Source organism: Protopterus annectens, chromosome 6.part0 (genome assembly GCF_019279795.1).
Source record: "Protopterus annectens isolate FY-2018-M chromosome 6.part0, PAN1.0, whole genome shotgun sequence".
Taxonomy (NCBI): domain Eukaryota; kingdom Metazoa; phylum Chordata; order Ceratodontiformes; family Protopteridae; genus Protopterus; species Protopterus annectens.
Window position 1 is genome coordinate 1,889,134,065 of NC_056737.1, and position 21,149 is coordinate 1,889,155,213.

Genomic DNA, 21,149 nt, shown 5'->3' on the forward strand with positions numbered 1-21,149 from the left:
ATTAGCAACATTCTTACTGCCCCTCACATGCCAGTATGTACCAGTCTTTACTTATCGCTCACATAATCTTTTGCTTAATACAACTTCTAATTAGTCTCACTCCCTGTCTAACATCCTTCACTCTACTCAGCTATCCTCTTTCCTACTTAGCACACAGATTTGTCTTGATTTTTGTAAATAATGTATATTATAATTCCAGATACTTGTTACATTTTTATTAGCTGATAATAGTATTTTACAGATGTGCTTTGATTGTACTCTTGTTCTCACTAAATGTAATTCTGATTTTCTTTGAATTCCCAGGCTGAGACTGAAATTGGTCACTTACCCCACTAAACTAATTTTAAATAAAATAAATACATAAAATAATTGCATGCTGAGAATGTTTGCCCTTACAGTCTTGGACTACTTGGCACTTCAGCTAATCTGCCATTCATGCCCTGTCGGCTTTTGCTTAGCTCTACCAATATTGCACAGTACATAGCAATGTAATGAGGACTCTGGTTTCCATCTAGTCCCCTGATGAGAAAGTCATTGACATTTTTTACTAAATGCTTTTCTTTATGGACTTCCCTCTATTAAAGGAGCCTTTTTCTCAAATAATAAATTGTATGATATATTCACAGTGCATACTTTAGGTAACAAAAGTGTGTAATTATCTACTACAGTGTTTCTAGTGCTGATGGTATTCTTTTTTGTCTCTGGAATTTTCTGTATTAACACTTGCCAATGAAATGATAACCATCAGCGAGTAAAAACAGCATGTGTTTTCTACAATGTTCTCATCTACTTAGCCATTTTAGTTGCTGTGACACAAGGGAAATACTTCCAGTCCAGCTATCTGAAATCTTGTAAATAATTATATGTCACATGAAAATATTAATATGATTATATAGAAATGTGACATTGCCAGCCCAGCTATCTGGAATTTTGTAAATAATTATGTCATTTGTGAATATTAATATGATTCATATGCTTGTCTTACAAATGTAAGAGAACAATAGGTTATGTGTATATTAAACTACTGGTGCAAAAGTGTGTGTAAAGTACTGAGCTAAACTGTAACCACAGTGTACCCTACTGGAAAAGAACAGAAATGTATATAAACTATATACCTATGCAAATGCGGGTCTATATTATAACACTGAAGTTCAAAAACATTGAATATTATAATATCGAACCCAGTAGAGTGAACGCTTGAAATAGCAAAGCTGCAGAACACCGAATACTTCCCTAGGGAAAGTATCCAGTGGGCCGTTTCTGCAGCTTCGCTATTTCCCCAACTGTTGAGAGAAGGTTACAGACTGGGTTAAGGCAAGTGTGCGAATGAAGGTGAGTATGCGATTGGGCGTGGGTTAGGTGAGTTAGGGTTAGGGCGCGAGTCACGTAAATGTGCAATTGTGTGGACGTGAGGGTTAGGGTGGGGTAGGTGAGTTAGGGTTAGAGAGCAGATAAGGTGAGTGTGCGATAGTTAGGGACCTTAGGGTTAGGGTTGGGTTAAGGTACGTGGGTAGCTAGTGGTGTATGTCTGGTTTAGTGTAGGGTTTTGTGAAGTGTATGTGTGTGGATTATTTATTTTGGTGTGCTTGAGTTGTGTGTATGTTTGTTGGAACAGCAAATTTTTTCCCTGGGAAAAAATTCGCTATTCTGACTGTTCGGTTTTCTGGTGTTTCGATTGAATGGGTTCGATATTATAATATTCGAAGTTTTTAGACTTCGATGTTATAATATAGACCCACAAATGCATGTTTTAATAGTAGAAGCTGGAACATACAGAATTAACTTGCAAGACTTCAAGAAAATAGGTTGGAATCAGAATGTTTTACTATTATGTTTATCTCTCAGTTTCACTGAAGGAGATAGGATGTTTAGAGTTAGAAGTTTATTTCTTTTGTCTTGAAACAGAAATAATTAATAGGTTTAAAATGTAAAGGGAATTTATTGCTCTGTGACTTCACATCTGAGAGATATGTATTTTTCATAGAGAAATGTTAAATTTTGTTAAGGTTCTCTTAGCCTGGGAACTGAAGGCAGGTGACAAAGAGTGATGTCATCCAAGCTAACCCAGCAGTAATGATTATTAATTTAAGAACTCTGTCAGAGAAAGTGCATGCATTTTGTATCTTGTCTTGGATCTATAAACACCCACGCATCATCAACAGTACATTTGGCTTGCTAATAGTAAGTAACTAGTGTACAGTGATATCTTTTAGATATAGATAGGAATTTAGTAAATATTAGTTTAGATGTTTTCTGTATTTATTTGAGACTATCCTGCAATGCTGTTTTAAAATATGTCCTGTGATTCTGAACTTTGTATTTACTGTGCTTGTTTGAGTATTGTCAAATATATTTAAACATTTTAATCATGGCTGGTTTGTTTAGAGATATTTAAGCTCTAAGAGTACTTGCATATGTATTTGGTGACACTTTACAGGCCACCCATAAATAGCCTTGAAAGTCTTGGTCACACTTACCATTTGGATAATAGTAACATTACACAGTAAGATTGGACACCCTTTGGTAAGGGCCTCATAGTAGCTGATAAGTAAGGGTAGCTGGTGGTGGCTGGTGCTACCTTATAATCTGGGCAGAAGGGGCATAGGTAGTAAACTTGTGCCAACTTTTTCCAGGTGTGTGTGTGTGTGTGTGTGTGTGTGTGTGTGTGTGTGTGTGTGTGTGTGTCTGTGTGTGTGTGTGTGTTTGTATATCAATCAAATCTCAAAGTGTGTTTGTGTCAGCTACGTGGGCAGGGATACAAAGCACTGGTTGGACAGAGAAGATGCTGGAGGTCTTAGCTTGGCCACTTGGCTGAGATCGTAAACCTATAGCTGTGCAGTGGGGAGTCTTACTGGGGATATGGAGAAAAAGGGAGAAACCAGCCCCAGACTGACTGTGATCTCTGTGTGATCTTAAGGGAAATTGTACTTTACTGTGTGTGTATTTTTCATCCTCCCAATGTGTACGTCCCTCACTGTTGATAGTGGTGAGGATTGAGGCTCCTTGATTACTGGGCCAGTACTGGGATATCATGGTTGCATTCTGATTTTCTTGGTCTGGAATACACTACATCAACACTAGCCCCACCCTCCACTCATAACTGACTAAATAAGCAGACTCTGCAACAACAATGTACCTTTCAGCCCCAGTTTTCCCAAGAAGTGCATTTGATGTTAGGGTACTTTTCCTTCTGTAGGGCTGCTTAGATCAACAGAAATCTTCTTTTCCAGTAACAATATAAAAACTAAATTAGTAAAGGCTATAACTGTCTATCATATTATTCATGGGCAGAGTCCCTATGAGACCTCTATCCTGAACCTGTCAACTGTATATTCTACTTAATGTACACTCATCAAAAAGTAAACCTGTTAAAACTGAAAATAAAACTCTGACACAAGCATTTTTTTAGGTGGTCTTACCCAGTGCACCCTTTTATACAGAGCTCTAGGAAGGGCAGAACAAGATGGGTGGCTGCCTCTGCACCAACCAGTTAGGCAGAGTGATTGGCACTTTACTAGAAGCACTAACTGTAGCCATTCTACCTGTGGAGTTAGTGTTACCACTGATTTTCTGGCAATCTGTCACTGCACCACACTGACTAGAGTGATAAAAGTGTCAACCAGATGTGATCGACAGTTACAAAGGTGTTTAAATAACAGCATCATTCAGTGTGTTTTATAGAATGTTTAACACTTGTTATAGTTCTGGAACCATGATTCATTTATTAAGATAAGGCTCTTTTTTTTTGGTTTGTTTTTTTTTTTAGATTCTTAAGGGGTCATATACCTTTACTTAAAAATGCTAACTCCGTGGTCTTATAACCATGCTGAAAAGATAAACACCCTGGGAAGGTACAAAATGTTGTTGCATATACTGCACTCTCAAAGTATATACAAAAGAGCATGAAAATTCATTTGGAGGAATTGTGATCAATGAGATTGTATCAAATGTTTTTTTTTTGTATAAAACAACAGATTGCCCTTTTGAGGAGCTCCTATGACAAGTTATGATACAGTCCATCAAGAATCAGGACTTTTCATCTGCGTATTTCCCTGAGTCAGTTATAACCCCATTTAACACTTGCAAACAAATATATATAATTTCACACATTAACAACAAGGACTATCTGTTATGGCTTTTTTAGGCAGTGTAGTGCTGCTAGTATTTTTTGTCTCAGTAGAATTCTCTATAGTAACATTTGCCTCCTTTCCCAGTCAGAAATAACCATATAAATTCCTAGAACGACCAAATGTCCAATTATTAGTCATGGTCTAGGTAGTGGGATCAAGTATCCTATCTTGTTACATCTGATGGAAATATCACCCCCTCAAAAAAAAAATATGCATCATCATCATACTTTTGTGAGATGTACATAGAAATGATCAAACACTGTTTTCCATTCCAGACACAAACATATAATATGTTCATAGGTTCATAGAATGATACTAGGCTATTGGCCCAGAGGCCCTTATAAGCCTAGCCAAGAATTTCACTCATGTTTCCACAAAGTCAGCACCTGTTTTCCATGTCCAGCAGGGACATAAGTGGGATCTCAAGAGTATATTTTCTGTTTCCCATCCATTTGTCCAGGTTCCTCTTAAAGAGGGATAGTGAAGTACTCTGCTTGACATGGAGAAGAAGTCTATTCCATAGATGGGGGAGTTGTTGGGACACAAATCTATCCCACCGGCAAGTTTTATTAATGTCACAGACCAGGTTGAGAACTTGCGTGTGGGTTGCGTGAGTGGAGTTTGACTTATAGATCTGCAGCAACTCCATCAAGGCTCAGTCTGAGACGGCCTTGTATGCCAGACACTGATCACCTCTGAGCAGTCTGTATGAGACTAAGTAGAGGAACAGGGGTTTTGGCCTATCCGTGTCAGATAGGATTTTGAGACCCTGGATTTTCCTGATCAGGAATCTCTGTAGTCTCTCCCATTATCACTAGGGGTATATATTCCATACATACAAGGAAACTCACCCCCTCCACAACATTTATAATGCTATAGAGTATATTTCTTCTCCCAGCTTCAGGAACCATTTGATGATGGTCAGTTACTTTTTTTTACATTTTTTTATCTCAAATAAAAAAACTTTTATGTCAATAGAGGATTTAAATGTGTCTACCCTCAAAACGTATTTCATCCTTTCTGATGTAAGAGTATGCCTTTTAATCACACTTGACACAAATGAAACTGATGTCAACCGGATGACCTTGTTTAATTACTGTGATCATAAGAGGAAGAATAAATGTGAATCACTCCTGACCCATGAGACTGACTAAATGTATAGTTGAGCAGATTGTCTTGATCAGTGACATCAAAGCATTAGTGCACTTTTTCTTTTTTTTTTTTTTGACAGTCTCAAGCAGACCTACTAACTGTAATTAATGACAAGTATTGCCAATCTATTTAGAATAAAGACACTTATCTAAGTAACACTCCTCTTTCTCCAGTGTCACTATTTATTCCCATTTTCTGTGATCTGTTTGCTTGACACTTGAGTATTTTTAAAAGTAGAGAGCTTATTTTTGACATTCCCTGCTTAGTAGTCTGGCCTTAACTGTACTCAATATTTTTCTTAAGGGGAATGTGATAAAAATTTGTCAGACAGCATGAAATGGACATTGTATCAAGTTTGGGTATTACTCAGTCAGTACTAATTTTTGGGTTGTTGTGTTAGTAATAGTGTTTCTTATATTTGTCTGGCTAAAAAGCCAGGCTTTCCTTGAGGGTGTGATGGTTCAATTCTTAGTTATCCCTTTAGATAAACCCAGTTAATCATTCAGCCTTAAGCAAAATGCTTAAACAAACTGCAGCAGCAGCGAATTTAGCAGTGGCCACAGCAGACAACCCAGAAAGAAAGCCATTGTTCTAGTGTCATGTGGTCCAAATGCACCATATTCTTTTACAATGTATTTATTTCATTTTGTATTTATTTATTTCATTTTACTTATGGGATAGAGCATCAGATTAAACTCAGCCCAGGATATATAAATGTGGCAACGGTTAAGAAAGATTAAATGTATAACTACAGTTTACAGTATAATGTAATAACATAACATACATGTAAAACATACATACATACTTACAAAAATATTTGCGATTAAGTAGGACCAGCAGTATACCGCGCATTATACAGGTATTAAAGCTGAGGTAAATGTGGTCCAGCTAACAGAACAGACAAGGTATATGCAAGTATGGATGGGAATTTCAGCAGTGAAGAGACTACAAATTATAGAATACCAAGAGCTAAATAAGAAGAAATAATAACAAGTGACATGGATATTAGATATATAGTAGGGAATGGATAGGGCAGATGGGGAAGCAGGAAATAAGACTTTTTATATTCGAGAGGTTAGGAAAATAAGTAATCAAGGTTTTCTGGGTTAAAAGTAATAGTGCAACAGACTTCCTTTAAATCGACTCACATGTGCCTGCAAGGAATGTAATCAGTCATAAGTGGTCAAATGTCCTAGTCAACGAATGTTCAAAATAACAAGAGAAACATCAAAATGAAATGTTAGATGAGACAGCAAGGTGGCATCAGAGTGGTGTTGTTGTTGTTGTTTGGCTTTCAGCTTTTCCCGGTTAGGGGTCGCCACAGTGAAACTCCAGTCCTCTAAATATTGGCAGTAGAGTTTCACGAACGCTGAGGTGCCAGCTCGACGTTCAACCTTCAACGAAGGCACGCCCATTTACGCATGTCTTTCGAACACCCACCCAACCATCGGGTCTCCATGCAGTCTCCACACAGAAGGCACTCCCCACACTCCAGCTGAGAATTGAACGGGAGAACCTCTTGCTGTGAGGCAACAATGCTACCACTGCACCACCGCGGATGTAAGGTGCATCAGAGTGTATACTAAAGAATATTATTACAGCAACTAGTGCTGAGCTTCTCATTGATGCAAAGGTATGTGCAACAGAGTTGAGAGCTAGAGTCAGTGGTTCATATTCACTCAAAGGTGCTTATTTACTTATTTATTTTTTTATTTCTCTCCATCCATGGACCCATGTCCAGTTCGATATAATGATTGCCAATAAGATCCTTTGTGTTGCTATGGGATGTGCTGCTTCATGAGCAGACTGATGACTTAGACTTTGCTGTTTAGTTTTTTTGCAGCATATTTATTTATTTATGTAGTCATTTACTGTTTTTTTTTTCTTATTCCAGTTGGTGGGGTGAGGTGCATATCCACTATCTTTCTCTATCCGACAGCTACTTCTGTGCACCTCTTCATTTTACGCTGAATGGTCACTGTTAGAGCATTTGACCACTTGTGACTGATAATATGCCATTCAAGCACTTCTGAGTCAATCAAAAGTTAGATTACCAGTGTGACCTTGGTAGTTAGGTGACATAGCAAGTGTTCTGGCAATGTCCACTTATGTTGTTCAGCTAGATATTGTTTGAAGTGAGATCTGAACTGTTTGTACTCTCTGATTTTATTAAGATCAGATAGCAATGTGCTACAGATAATCAAACAACGCGAGAGGTTTTAACTGTTTCCAACGGACTGGTACCACCTAACCACAAACTAATAGATGAGTAATCTTTGGTTTCCCATTATGTTATAGCAGATCTTCCCTCCCAAGTCAGGATTAACCCTTGGCATGTCCAATAGCCACATTTGAGTAACTGTACTTCTAACTGAACATCTGCTGCAACCCCAGGTTATTCAACCAGTCCACAATTTACAGATACTTTTCTAAAGACTTTCATCATCATCATCATCATCATCATCAAACCTCCTTTTCCTATTTTCTGCATGGGGTTAATGTGTCATGTCAGCTGTTGCCATCTCTGAGTCAGTGTCATTCTCCTATCTTCTTCAACACTCATGCCTGACTGTCACAAGTCTTCTCTCACACAGTCCATCCATCTCCTTGCTAGATGCCCTCATTTCCACTTGCCTTCTTCCTGTCTTTCTCAAATCTTCTTCACCAAATTGTCTTCTGCTTTTCTGTACATGTACCTGAATCACTGTAACCTGTTCTCTCTGATCTTTTCTGCACTTGGAGCTTATCTGACTTCTGCTCTAATGACCCCATTTCTTTGTCTGTCCCACATTGTTCATCCTACCACCTGTCTCAGGCACTTTATTACCATCACATCCAGCTTCATCAACTGCTCTGCCTTTGCTGCCCAGATTTCTGTACCATACAGTAGTACTCGTCACATCACGGCTTGTACAACTTACTTTTCAGATTTGTTGGCTTTCTTCTGCCATACATTACACCTGAGACTATACACCAGTTGCCTGCAGCACCTCTGATTCTAACAGACTTCCCTTCTCCTCAAACATCCCTCTTAGATATGTGAAGCTGTTAACCTGTACACTATCTTCCTTTCTTTCTCAGTTCTGTGCTTTCTTTAAGGTTCCCTCATTTGCTATCATTATCACTGCCTTATCTGTACCCAGTTTCATTGCAATTGCCTTTAGTTTTGCATTGCATTCCCCCTATCCTTTGCTGAAGTTCTTGCCCAGAATCTATCTGTGATGCCATGTCATCTGCATACAGCAACTTTGTTGATCTGTCCCCTCCAACCTGTTTGCTAATGTAGTCCATCACCTGTACAAACAGCAGTGGGCTCATAGCTGAAATCTGATGCATACCCTCTTCGACTGGGAACCCATCTGTGAAACTGGACACTGTTTGTATTTGAGTCAACGGGTCCTTGTACATAACTTGCACTAATTCTAGCAATGTTTTTGGGATTTTGAACAACCATAGGACTTCCCAAATCAGCTTTCTTGGGACATTGTCTTCTGTTTTCTCTAACTCCAGGAATGCCCAGTTGGACTCTTTCCTCATCTTTCTCAACTATCTGTCTCACTGCAAACATTGCATCAGTTTTGCTGCATCATGATCTGAATCCAAACTGCTTATCTTCCGTCTTACTTTCTACTATTCTGCATATTCATTTATCAATCACTCACTCCAGAACTTTCGTGCAATGTGACAGGAGTTTGATACCTCTGTACTGCCCACAGTTATGAATTTTTCCTTTGTTATTTAACACTGGCACCAGTATGCCTATTCTCCAGTCATCTGTGATACACCTTTCTCGCCACACTGCTACGAGTACCCTCAGGAGCCATTTCTCCCCCATCTCCTTTAGCACTGTTATCATATCTGCTATGACCTGATGTGACCTGCTGCTTTTTCTGACTTCATTTTTCTTAGTGCAGTTCTTATTCTTCTGTTGCGCGCTGCTCTTCTTTACTCATCACAGGCTGCATCTGGGGCAGTACAACGTCTGTGGAGTTTCCTTCATTCAGAAGCTGGTGGGATTTTGTTCAATCAGAAATGGCTGAAAGTACTCCTTCTATCTGCATTTGATATCCTGCGGATTGGCAAGCAGGTTGTTGCTGACATCCCTTATGAAGGGCGTCTGGCAATCTTCTTTACCTTTCTGTCTTTGCCTTGCAACCTCATATAGTTACTGAGTCACTTTCCAGAAGCTGGTAGAGTGCCTCTGATGCCTTGTTCTTTGCTATTTCAATTTGTTTCTTAACATCTTTGTTAACCAATCAGTATTCCTTCCTAGCCTGGTCTGTTTTTTCTGTCTCCCACTTTTTCCTGCACTCCTTCTTTCCTTTGATGACTTCCCGGACTTCTGCATTTCACCCCCAGCTTTTCTAATGTACCTTATCTCCATACCTGGCTCAGCCACATATCTGTTTTGTCATTCTCACACATCCTGTTTTGAGGCACTGCCACTCTACTTGAACTCCGCCTATTTTCTCATCTTCTTTGGGGTTCTAGAACCCTGAGTAATTCCTTGAACTGTTGTGTTTTCTTTCCACTCTTCTTTCAGGTCTGATGAGTGTAGAGGTTTCACTGACCAGTGCTTGCAGCTGATTGTGGCAACCAGTATGGTTTATGCTGTGTACCAACTATTTCACTTGGGATGACTTTGCAATTGCTGATTTTACCCTATTGCCCCTTCCTTATTAAGAGAAAGTCTACCTGAGTCGAATGTTGGCCACTCTTGTATGTGATCGTTTGACTGTCTCTCTTTATGAACCATGTGCTGGCTACAATATTGGCTACTATCAAGTCATTGGCCAGTCTGTTGGCTACTGTATTGGCTACTATCAAGCCATTGGCCAGACAGATGTCTAGAATGGCCTCTTTTCCTTTATTCCTGTTGCCCCACCCATATGGACCATTGTAGCCCTCATATCCTGTTCTGTCTGCCTATCTCTATATGTGCATTCAAATCGCCCATTATCAATGCCAGTTCATGTTGTCCTGCTTTATCTAGTAAGTTCTGTCTGAATGATCTAAATGCAATCTGTACTATCTGAACCCTGCTATGGGATATTAGGCTGGAGTTTGATTGCCATGAGTCTGTCACTAATTCTGATGCCATCTCTAACTACTGTGAGAAGCTTCTCCCTGACCACAGTTCCCAGACCATTTCTATCCTATCCTCCTGAGTAAGTAGCTTTGCCTTTCCATGTTATCTCTTGGATACACAAGGTGTTCATACCATCATGTCATTGACTTTCAAAAAAAAATCATGTAGATGGATGACCTGTATCACTATTTTTACTATGCAGAAAAAAACTATCTTCATATCACACTTTAAAAGGTCTACATACATTTCCCTAAGGTCTTCTCTAGTGAAATTCCAGTACTAATTAATTTCTTTGCCTTTGTACTGGTGTTTCTACTTGTTCACTCTCTCTCTCTCTTATTTTAAATAATGTTAAGAACGTTAAATTATGATTTTAGTGCTTAATCACTGAATTCCAAAGTCCCAAACTTGCTGTTACAGAATAAAGGTGTTTTAGCACAGCCTTCATGCCTCCTTCCCCTTCTCCTCTGCTATCTATGTATGCAAACTGCAGACATCTTACACTTTCATTTTATCTGTTTTCCATTACAAGACATTCTGGTAAGTGTATTGTCTTAAAAATAAAGTAAAATGAATGAAAATGTGTAACGACATAGGGAGACCACAACAAGAATGATGTGAACTTAAGTGGCTTGCTTTCAGGTGCTATAGTTTTGAATTTTTAACATATCAGTGAATAAATGGAAATACACTCTACAAAAAAATGTATCAAATGCCATTTAAGTTGCTGCACTCTATAAAGTAACACAAATAAAGCCTGAAACTGTGGCACAGATGGTGTGATGCTGCTAATGAATCTGCCTTCACAAACTGGCTGTGATGTGTGCAATTCTATATGTGAAAAGTAAAACACTTTTTATTTAGAACGTATAAAGAGATACAAATGGATTCTGAATGATAAAATGGCACATCATAAACATATGTCAATCCAAATACAAAACTCTGTGTTAGAGCAGGTTTCTTGTTTTTCACATTGATCGTTTTCTGCTTGCTTCTTGTAAAACATAAATAGAAGCTACAGTTTCTGAATAATCTCTGCACAGCCAGCAGAGAATTAACTTAGCTGAACATCATAAACTAACAGAAGGCTCTGTAGTCAACCAAAAAAAAGTCATAACTCAAACATTCTTGCTTCAGTTAGATTTAACAGACACTGTGGTCTTTCTGTAGGCAAGATGAATTTGTCTTACAACATATAGTAGCAAGAATGCTCAGGCTAATACTCAAAAGGAATTTAAAATGTGTTCAGCATATTATCTGGTTGGGGGTATGCGCGATGGTTAAGGTGTTCACCTCACAGGCACAAAGTATAAGGTATGATTTTCACCATTGAGAGAAATTAGCTAAGGTTAAAATGGCCCAAGAGGGCAGCTACCTTAGTGCTTACCTATAAACTCTGCCTTCACGGTAGTTAGGAAAGCCTTTTATCTGTTGTATCTAATTTCCAAAAGCATCATCTCTAAATCCAAAGTCTTAATTCTCCTTTTGAAGTAGATTTGGTATCATGGTTTAGGTCTTCACCTAATAAACATAAGGTACAAAGTTTGATCCTGAACTAAGGTTATTAGCAGGACTTGAGATAGCCCTTCAGAGAAATAACCTAGTAATCACCTGTACAGGGGGCTGAGTGTTGGTAAAAATATTAATGTAACGACAATGAAAAAAGAAATGGCTAAACTCCAAAAGGTAGATGCTGTGCTGCAAAAATTGACGTATATCACCAGAACAAGAAATCCAGCAAGAGCAACCATGCAGAGTTCAATACGATCCGTAACAATAACTTTACTTGCTCAAAATAAGAAATAACAGTTTTATTAGTGCACTCAGTCACTGACTCATATATATATATATATATATATATATATATAATAACTGACTCATATATATATATATATATATATATATATATATATATATATAATAACATACCCACTAAAAGCTGAAAGAACAGACTTACATATACTAAGCTCAAGATGCCATTTCCTGGAATATTCCCTTTTTTCTGATGTAACAATCTTGGAGTTGGTATATAGAATTTTGGGAGATGTGGGCGGCTTGCACTCCGCATAGAGGATGCAGGGAAGTTTTAAGGAGAAGAGCAGTTTTCAAGATTCACTCTTCTCTCGGTTTTTGCTCTTTTTTTTTTTTTTTTTTTTTTTTTTTAACTTTTCAGCATTTGGCATTTCTAGTGCTGCCATTTCAATAGGGAGCCTGGTCCCTTAATGCCATAGGACAATGCTGTCCAAAAATGGGGCTAAGGCTGCTCTCATCACAACATCTGCATGTGTTTAAAATATCCATCCTCAAGAAATAAAAAAATATTTTCAAGACAGCCTCCATAAAATCCATAAGCAACAAAATGTCAGAATGGGCCAAATTGAAGTCTATCAATAAGATTTCTTGAAACAGTCAAGCCCTTATCAGGAATAATCGTAAACAAGTCATTCATACCAATAATAACAAAAGTAAAATTATCAGTGTATTTGCATTTCACTAAATATTGCAAAAAAAAAAAAAGAAAAGAAGAAAAGAAGATGCCAGGAATCCTTTAAAATATTGTGTTTTACAGCATAGAAGCCTTTTAATGTTTTTGTCCACAAATTTTGCCAGCATCTCAGTCTTAGAGACTGCAAATGCAACAAAGGGTTGCAAGGATGTATTCTGAAATCTTTTTGTGTATTTTTGGTATTCCACTGATATCTGGTATGTATAGACATTTTAGTATCAAATATTTTTTTTTTTTGGGGGGGGGGGCATAAAATTACATTCTATAATTAAGGCATTTAACATTCTTACTTTATATGAGCAATGTTATTCTTATTTCTTCAAACTGGCTGACTGAAAGAACTATCATTAAAAAATCCATCAGTTTCTAAAAGTAGTCAAATGTAGGGCAGTGACAAGATGGTTGCAATTAAATAGTTTTACACCTTTAGTGTCAACTATATCTGGAGAGGATTCAGAATCATCTCTTCCTCTTTCTTTCCCTAACCCTTCTTGTATCAGTTGATAATAGTTCCTGCCCCCTTTATGGTCTGAATAAATCACCAAACCTGAATATGTCCCGTGTCACACCCAGTGCAAATCATAACATCTGTAACTCTGCCATGATCGACAAACCATGATGCTTTGCCAGAGATGGCCTGCACCTGTCGCCCTTGGGATTCCGGATACTGGCTAAGGCTCTTGCCACCCCTATAGTGCCTTTTTTAGGCAAGATTCAAATGAAAAATTCACCACCATAACAGGTACAAGCAAACAAAACCTGAAGGTAATGCTACTTAATGCTAGAAGTCTAAACCTCAAAATGCCCTCACTTAAGGCACTAAAAATGGAGAACATCGACATCTGTGCAGTGACAGAGACCTGGTTCAAGGCTACAGAGTGCACCCCTGCATTACCAGGCTATAATTCATATCACACCTTTCGGCCACCTAACCTGGACCGAAGCACTAAAGGCGGAGGCGTGTCCATATTCATTAAGGATATCCACACCTCCAGGTTAGTTGCTCAGCATAATGCATCTGAGATTATCCAAGTGCAACTAACTCTGGGCAAGACTGCAATCCAAATTGTAGCTTGCTACAGATCCCCCACCATGCCCCAGGATTCCCACTTCTCATTTCTTGATACACTGGAAAATATTAGGGTACAACCTAACACCGTAATAATGGGCAATTTCAACTACCCCACCATTAACTGGGAAAACTACTCATGTACCAACTCTTGTGCTCAACGTTTTCTGGAATTCATAAATGTCAATGCCTTGGATCAACTTATCCACACCCCTACCAGGGGCAGCAATATCCTAGACCTGGTCATTACCAACATGGGCAACCGGTTTTCCACACCAGAGGTCAATTCCTCGTTGGTCAGATCCGACCACAAGCAAATCACTATAGACATGAACATCCCACCCCCACCCCCCATTAGGGAAACCACCGTAAAAAAATTATCCAAAGCCAACTTCACGCTTCTTAAGACAGAAGTGGCAAACTTTCTTGACACTCATGCTGATAGACAATAGAGGTACGACTGCTGAATCCTATACAATTGCACTTTATAAGCACTTACACGAGTGCATGGATTGTGCAATCCCTAACAGAACCAAGATGCTATCCCCCCAAAAAAGGAAGCCAATCTGGTGATCCCCTGCTATAAATAAACTCTACAACAGAAGAAAGAAACTGTTTCAAAAAAAGAGTAAAATCCCATGATTGGAGGAACTCCGTGGTCAGCCTCAGTAAGAAGCTGAGATCCCTCATAAAATCCTCCAAAGCTAGTTACGAAAACAAAATCTCCACTGATTCTAAAGACAACCACAAAGCATTCTATAGCTATGTCAAGAATCTCAATGTCAGCACTCAGATCTGCTCTGAGTTACAGCACAATGGCACTAAATATACAGAACCAACTGATATTGCCAACATCCTGGCAGATAGGCTCAGTGCTAACTTTACCCCTTTCTAATCCCCTAAAGGGCCCATCTCTATACCAGAAGAATGCAAAGTTCCTGTAATCACGGCTGCACAGGTAAAAAATACACTCTCCAAAGCCAAGAACACAGCATCCATGAGACCTGACAACATCCCAGGCTGCATTCTAAATGAACTACAAAACGAACTGGCACCCCACCTAAGTACCATGTTCAATCATAGCCTCACCTCAGGCTTTGTGCCCACTGAATGGCACACAGCAACGGTTATCCCACTCCACAAAGGGGGATCCACCATGGACCCTGGGAGCTACCGCCCCATTAGCCTGTTGAGCCTGGTCTGCAAGGCTATGGAACATATCATCATGGAACTTATAAACAATGACATTGGTAATCTCCAAAATTTGGACCTACCCAGTTTAGGTTTGTAAAAGGCAGATCATGTCTCCTAAACCTGATAGACTTCTTTCAAGTGGTCACCAAAGACGTAGCTGAGGGTAAGGTAGTTCACACAGCCTATCTAGATCTCGCCAAGGCTTTCGATACTATCCCCCACTCTGGAATTATAGATAAACTCACTAAACTGGGTATAAATCCCTATGTCACAAGATGGGTTGCCAACTGGCTCACTGACAGAACCCACACTGTGAAAGTAGCAGACTCTAAATCCAACTTCAGACCAGAGACAAGTGGAGTACCACGGGGTTCAGTCCTAGGTCCTCTCCTGTTTGGTATCTACTTCTTTGAAGTACAGGCTAACACAGAAGGTCTTTGGCTAACAAAATTCACAGATGACTGCAAACTAGGAGCCATAATCAAAACTCCTAACAATGTGGGCATCCTACAAAAGGGCCTCACTGAGACAGATGCCTGGTGTCAAAGCCATGGCCTCATGCTCAATGCCAAAAAGTGCATTGTCATCCCTTTTGGAAAAATCTCCATACCCATGAACTACCACATAGGTGGTAGTCTACTTAACACCGCAAGTGTGATAAGAGACCTTGGGACACAGGTGGACAGTAGTTTCTCCTTTGATAATCACATCAACACAGTAGTCAGGAAATCCTTCTACATGGCACACCTCATCAAAAAAGGTTTCCCATCAAGGAAAAAAAAGGTCATTGTTCCCTTCTACTCATCAATCATTAGACCCATTATAGAGTACAACGCCCCTTTTGTTATGTACCTCACAAGACATCTACAACAACTGGAAAGGCCACAGAAATACCTCACAAAGAGGATTACCAACCTCAAACAGATGCCCTACGCAGACTGTCTCAAAAAATCTCCAGCTTTACTCTGTCGCATATCGCCTACTCAGAGGCAATTTCTGTCTAACATATAAAGCTATGTCAAACCCAGTTGGACATGCTCCACTTAAAGAAATCCCAATCCCTCCGAGCTACGTGTTCTAGGGAAGTAAACCTTGTCACCACAATAAACAGAACATGCTGGAGGACTAGATTCCTGTCCCAGAGACTTCCCATACTCTGGAACAAACTACCTATCTATATCAAACAAAGCTCCTCATTAGCACCCTTCAAGAAAAATCTTGCTGATTGGATGGGAGAGAGGACATTCACCCTGGGGATCACTTCTGTGGCTCTGCTTACTTGACAAGGGCACAGGAAAATAATTTTCTTGGGTGGCAAAAGTCAGGGTACCATTTGGCTATGCTTATATAGGCCCTAGGGCCAATAGCCTAGTACCTACCTATGAATCTATGAACCTATGTGCAGCTCTGACCCCTATTTTCTCAATGCCACTGTCTCCAAACCATATAACATAGGTGGCCTCACTACCCTCTTGTAGACCTTACATATCATGTTTACTGGTACTTGTCTGTCACATATCACTCCTGACACTGTTCTCCACCCTCTCCATCCTGCCTGTACTCTCTTCTACACCTGTCCAGCATAGTCCTCATTACTCTGAAATGTTGATCCCGATCATTTGAACACATCCACCATTACCAACTGCACTCCATGCATCCTCAACATTCTGCTATCCTCCCTCTCATTCACACACAGATATTCTGTCATAGTGCTGCTGATCTTCATTCCTCTCCTCTCTAGAGCATGTGTCTACCACTCCAGGGTCTCCAAAAGCTGTTCCCTACTCTCAGTACAGATCACAACATCATCTGCAAGATACATAGTCAACAGGGACTCCTGTATGATCTTGTCTGTCAACCTGTCCATCACCATTGCAAATCAGAAAGGGCTCACAGCTGATCCCTGATGTCATCCCACCTCCACCTTAAACATATATATCAATCCCAATACAGACCTCAATGCTGTCACACCACCCTTGTGCATATCACGTACCACTCTTACATATATCTCTTCTACTCATGACTTCATCATACAATACCACAACTCCTGTCTAGGCACCCTGTCATATGCTTTCTGTAAGCCCAGGGAGACACAGAGCAACTCCTGACCTTCTCTGTATTCCACCAGTAACAGTCTTGGAGCAAACATCACATTGGTGGTGCCCTGTCCACACATGGCACCATACTGCTGACCATTACTCCTCACCTCCCTGCATAACCTAGTTTCATGACTCTTACCCATAGCTTCATGTTATGACCGGTTAGTGTTATCCCTCTGTAGTTATCACAGCTCTGCACATCAACCTCATTCTTAACACTGTACCCAAGCACTTTCTCTCCACTCCTCATGCAATCTCACACTTCCCAATATATCAGTAAACAGTCTGGCAAACACACCACTGCCATTTCCCCTAAACAACCCCATGCTTCCACAGGTGTGTAATGTGGACCAACAGGCTTGCCAGTATTCATCCTCTTTATAGCTATCCTTACATCCTCCTTGTTAAGTCATTGCACTTCTTGATTCACCATACCCACATCATCCAACCTTCTCTATCTCATTCTCTTCATTCAACAGCCTCTCAAAGTACACTGTCCATATGCCAACATACTCTCCTCACTTGTGAGTACACATACCTCATCATCCTTTATCACCCTTATCTGCTGCACATCTTTCCTAGCTCAGTGCATCTGTCCAGCCAATCTGTATAATTCCTTTCATCATTCCTTAGTGTCCAACCTGTCATTGAACTCTTCATATGCTCATCCTCAGCCTTAGCCACCTCTCTCTTTGCCATGCACATCATCTCCTCATACTCCCGCCTACTTTCCTCATCTCTCTGACAACCCCACTCCTTCTTTCCCAAGATCTGCCTCTGTATACTGTCTAGTACTTCCTCAGTCTACCAACAAGTGTCCTTGTACTGCTTCCTCCATCCACATGTCACCCCAAACACCCCTCTAGCTGTCTCCCTTACCAGCTCTGTTGTACTTAATCAGATATTTGATAGATTGTCACTGCCACCCAATGCCTGTCTCAACTATTCCCTGAACTCCACCTCACAAGCACATTTTCCAATTAACACCATTTGATCCTTGCTGCTGCCCCCACACTCCTTCTCATCTTGATCACCAACATCATCTCACATACCAACATTCTCTGCTGCCTAAATACACTTTCCCCTGTCACCAATTTATAGTCTCCAATCTCCTTCAAACGAGGCCTCCTACATTGGACATATTCCACCTGTGTTCATCTTACTTCACTTTTGTAAGTCACCCTACGCTCCTCTCTCGTGTTATAGTGCATATTCACCACAGCCATGTCCATTCTTTTTGCAAAATCTACTACCATCTCACTGTCTCCACTCCTTTTAACACCATGCATACCCATCAATTCCCCATCCCTTCTGTTCCCTTCACCAACATGCTCATTGACATCTGATGCAATGACCAGTCTGTCAACCTTGGGTACAGTCATCACCACATCATCCAACTGACGTCACATCTATCTTTCTCATCCATCGCAGAAACATCTTGAATAGCATATGCACTAACAACAGTCATCATTACACCATCAGCTTACAGCTTCAGAAACATCACTCTATCCAACACTTACATCATCCTCCAAAAACACTCTTGGCATACTGTTTCTTCAGTAGAAGCCCTACTCCGTTTCACCTCCAGTCCACACCTTGATAGCACAATTGTGACCTGCCTACCATATACCCAGCCATAGTACCCTTACATGTGGTTTCTCACACACACACACACACACACACACACACACACACACACACACACACACACACACACACACACACACACACACATACACACACACAATATATCAACCATCCCCTGGACATCATATCAGATATCCTGATCCCTATAACACTCATACTGCCAACATTAACAATTCTTACCCTCAATATCACCCTACTAGCCTTTCCCATCTCTTCCTGCCATATGACTGTTGGACATTCTCTAGGGGATGCCTGTCAGTGCAAAGGCTACTATGCTACTGAATGACTCAAGTATGTTACAGCAATATTGAGACACTGTCACTGATTTTGTCCCATTGCACCCATGTATGCATGGCATCCTACAGATGTCCTGCTGTAACAGGGTGAGAGGGATGACTGCGCAGCAAGAGTGTGAATTTAGTGTGCTATACTGACATAGAACAGACATGTATGTGAGGTATTAGCTATGCACATGTCAGTATGAGTAGGTGTATGTCTCCACCTGATGAGAAGAGACATGGGGTGCAAAATGTCAGTTAAAAAGCTGTACATGTTGTACGCATGTGTAATCTTAGTTATTGTGCACCCAAAAAAGTGACATTTCTAACAGCTACTGGTTGTTGCATTGCCCTGACACAGCCATGGTTAGTACAATAAGCATGATTATCATTACTAAATTGGAGTGGTGTCCAACTGTGTTATGACTTTGTGGCCATGCCCACTACAAATAACTGAACACATACATGGCTGTATGGACTCAGCAATACCTTAATTCTCATACCTGTCTCCACCAATGAAGAGTAATCCCCTTTGCTGGACAACAGCATTACACAAACTACAAACTTGGTCCCTATAGTGGCTGTACAGGACAAAGTAGGGGCAAGAACCAACAATGGCATCAAGTCAGCCACTGAACAAGAATATGAGGTCACAGGTGGATTACTATAAGGCCAATTATGAGTACAAATTGGAGACATCCACCAGGGACAATCACTTGGCCATCTTCCCATATGTCTGCAATCTTGGAGACAACATACCAACCCAACCTGTAATGGTGGCCAATCAGATCACATACACTCATAAAATCGTCAAAGGCCAGCTTCGAGAGAAAAATTGCACAGGACACTAAGGATAATCACAAGACTTTCTTTAGTTATGTTAGGAACCTGGGTGGGAATTCCCAGATATGCTCAGAATTAGTCCAAAATGACAAAAAATACACTGATCCCACAGACATTGCCAACATCCTAGCTGACAGGTTCAGCGCAAACTTCTCCCCCCCCCCACCAAAAGGGCAAATATCTATCCCAGCAGAGTGCTGCCCCCCTGACATCTCAGATGCTCAGGTGGGAGCCGCCCTCTCCAAAGCAAAAAACACAGCATCAATGGGACCAGACGGTGTCCCAGGCTGCGTCCTACATGAACTACAAGAAGAGCTCAACCCAAACATAAAACTAGTTCAATCTCAGCCTTACTACAGGATATGTACCCAAAGAGTGGCGTACAGCAACAGTGGTCCCTTTCCACAAAGGTGGTGCCTCAACGGACCCTGGAAACTATCGCCCCATAAGCCTGACTAGCTTGGTCTGCAAAGCTATGGAAAGGATCATCATGGACCTCATAAATAAAGATATTGGGGACCTACAGACACTGGATCCTACCCAGTTTGGCTTTGTTAAGGGCAGATCCTGCCTCTTAAACCTGGTTGACTTTTTTGAAACAGTCACCAAGGCCATTGACGAAGGGAAGGTGGTCCACACAGCCTATCTGGATCTCGCAAAAGCCTTCGATACAATACCCGACTCGGGCATTATAGATAAGCTCACCAGCTTAAATATAAACCCCTATGTCACTAGATGGGTTGCAAACTGGCTCAAGGACAGAACCCACATGGTTAGAATTGCTGGAGCCATGTCAGACTCCAAACCAGTTACAAGTGGCGTCCCACAAGGCTCAGTCCTGGGACCTCTCTTGTTTGGTATATATTTCTCGGAGGTACAGGCCAACATGGAAGGACTGTGGCTGACCAAGTTCGCAGATGACTGCAAACTGGGCGCCATAATAGACTCTCCAGCCGACACAAGCATCCTCCAAAAGGGCCTCGTAGAAACAGACAACTGGTGCCAGAGCCATGGCCTCAAGCTAAATGCCAAAAAGTGTATAGTCATCCCCTTTGGCAAAAGCAAAGTGCCCACAAATTACCACATAGGTATTACAGAAGAAGTAATTAGGGACCTGGGGACCCAAGTTGATAGCAATCTCT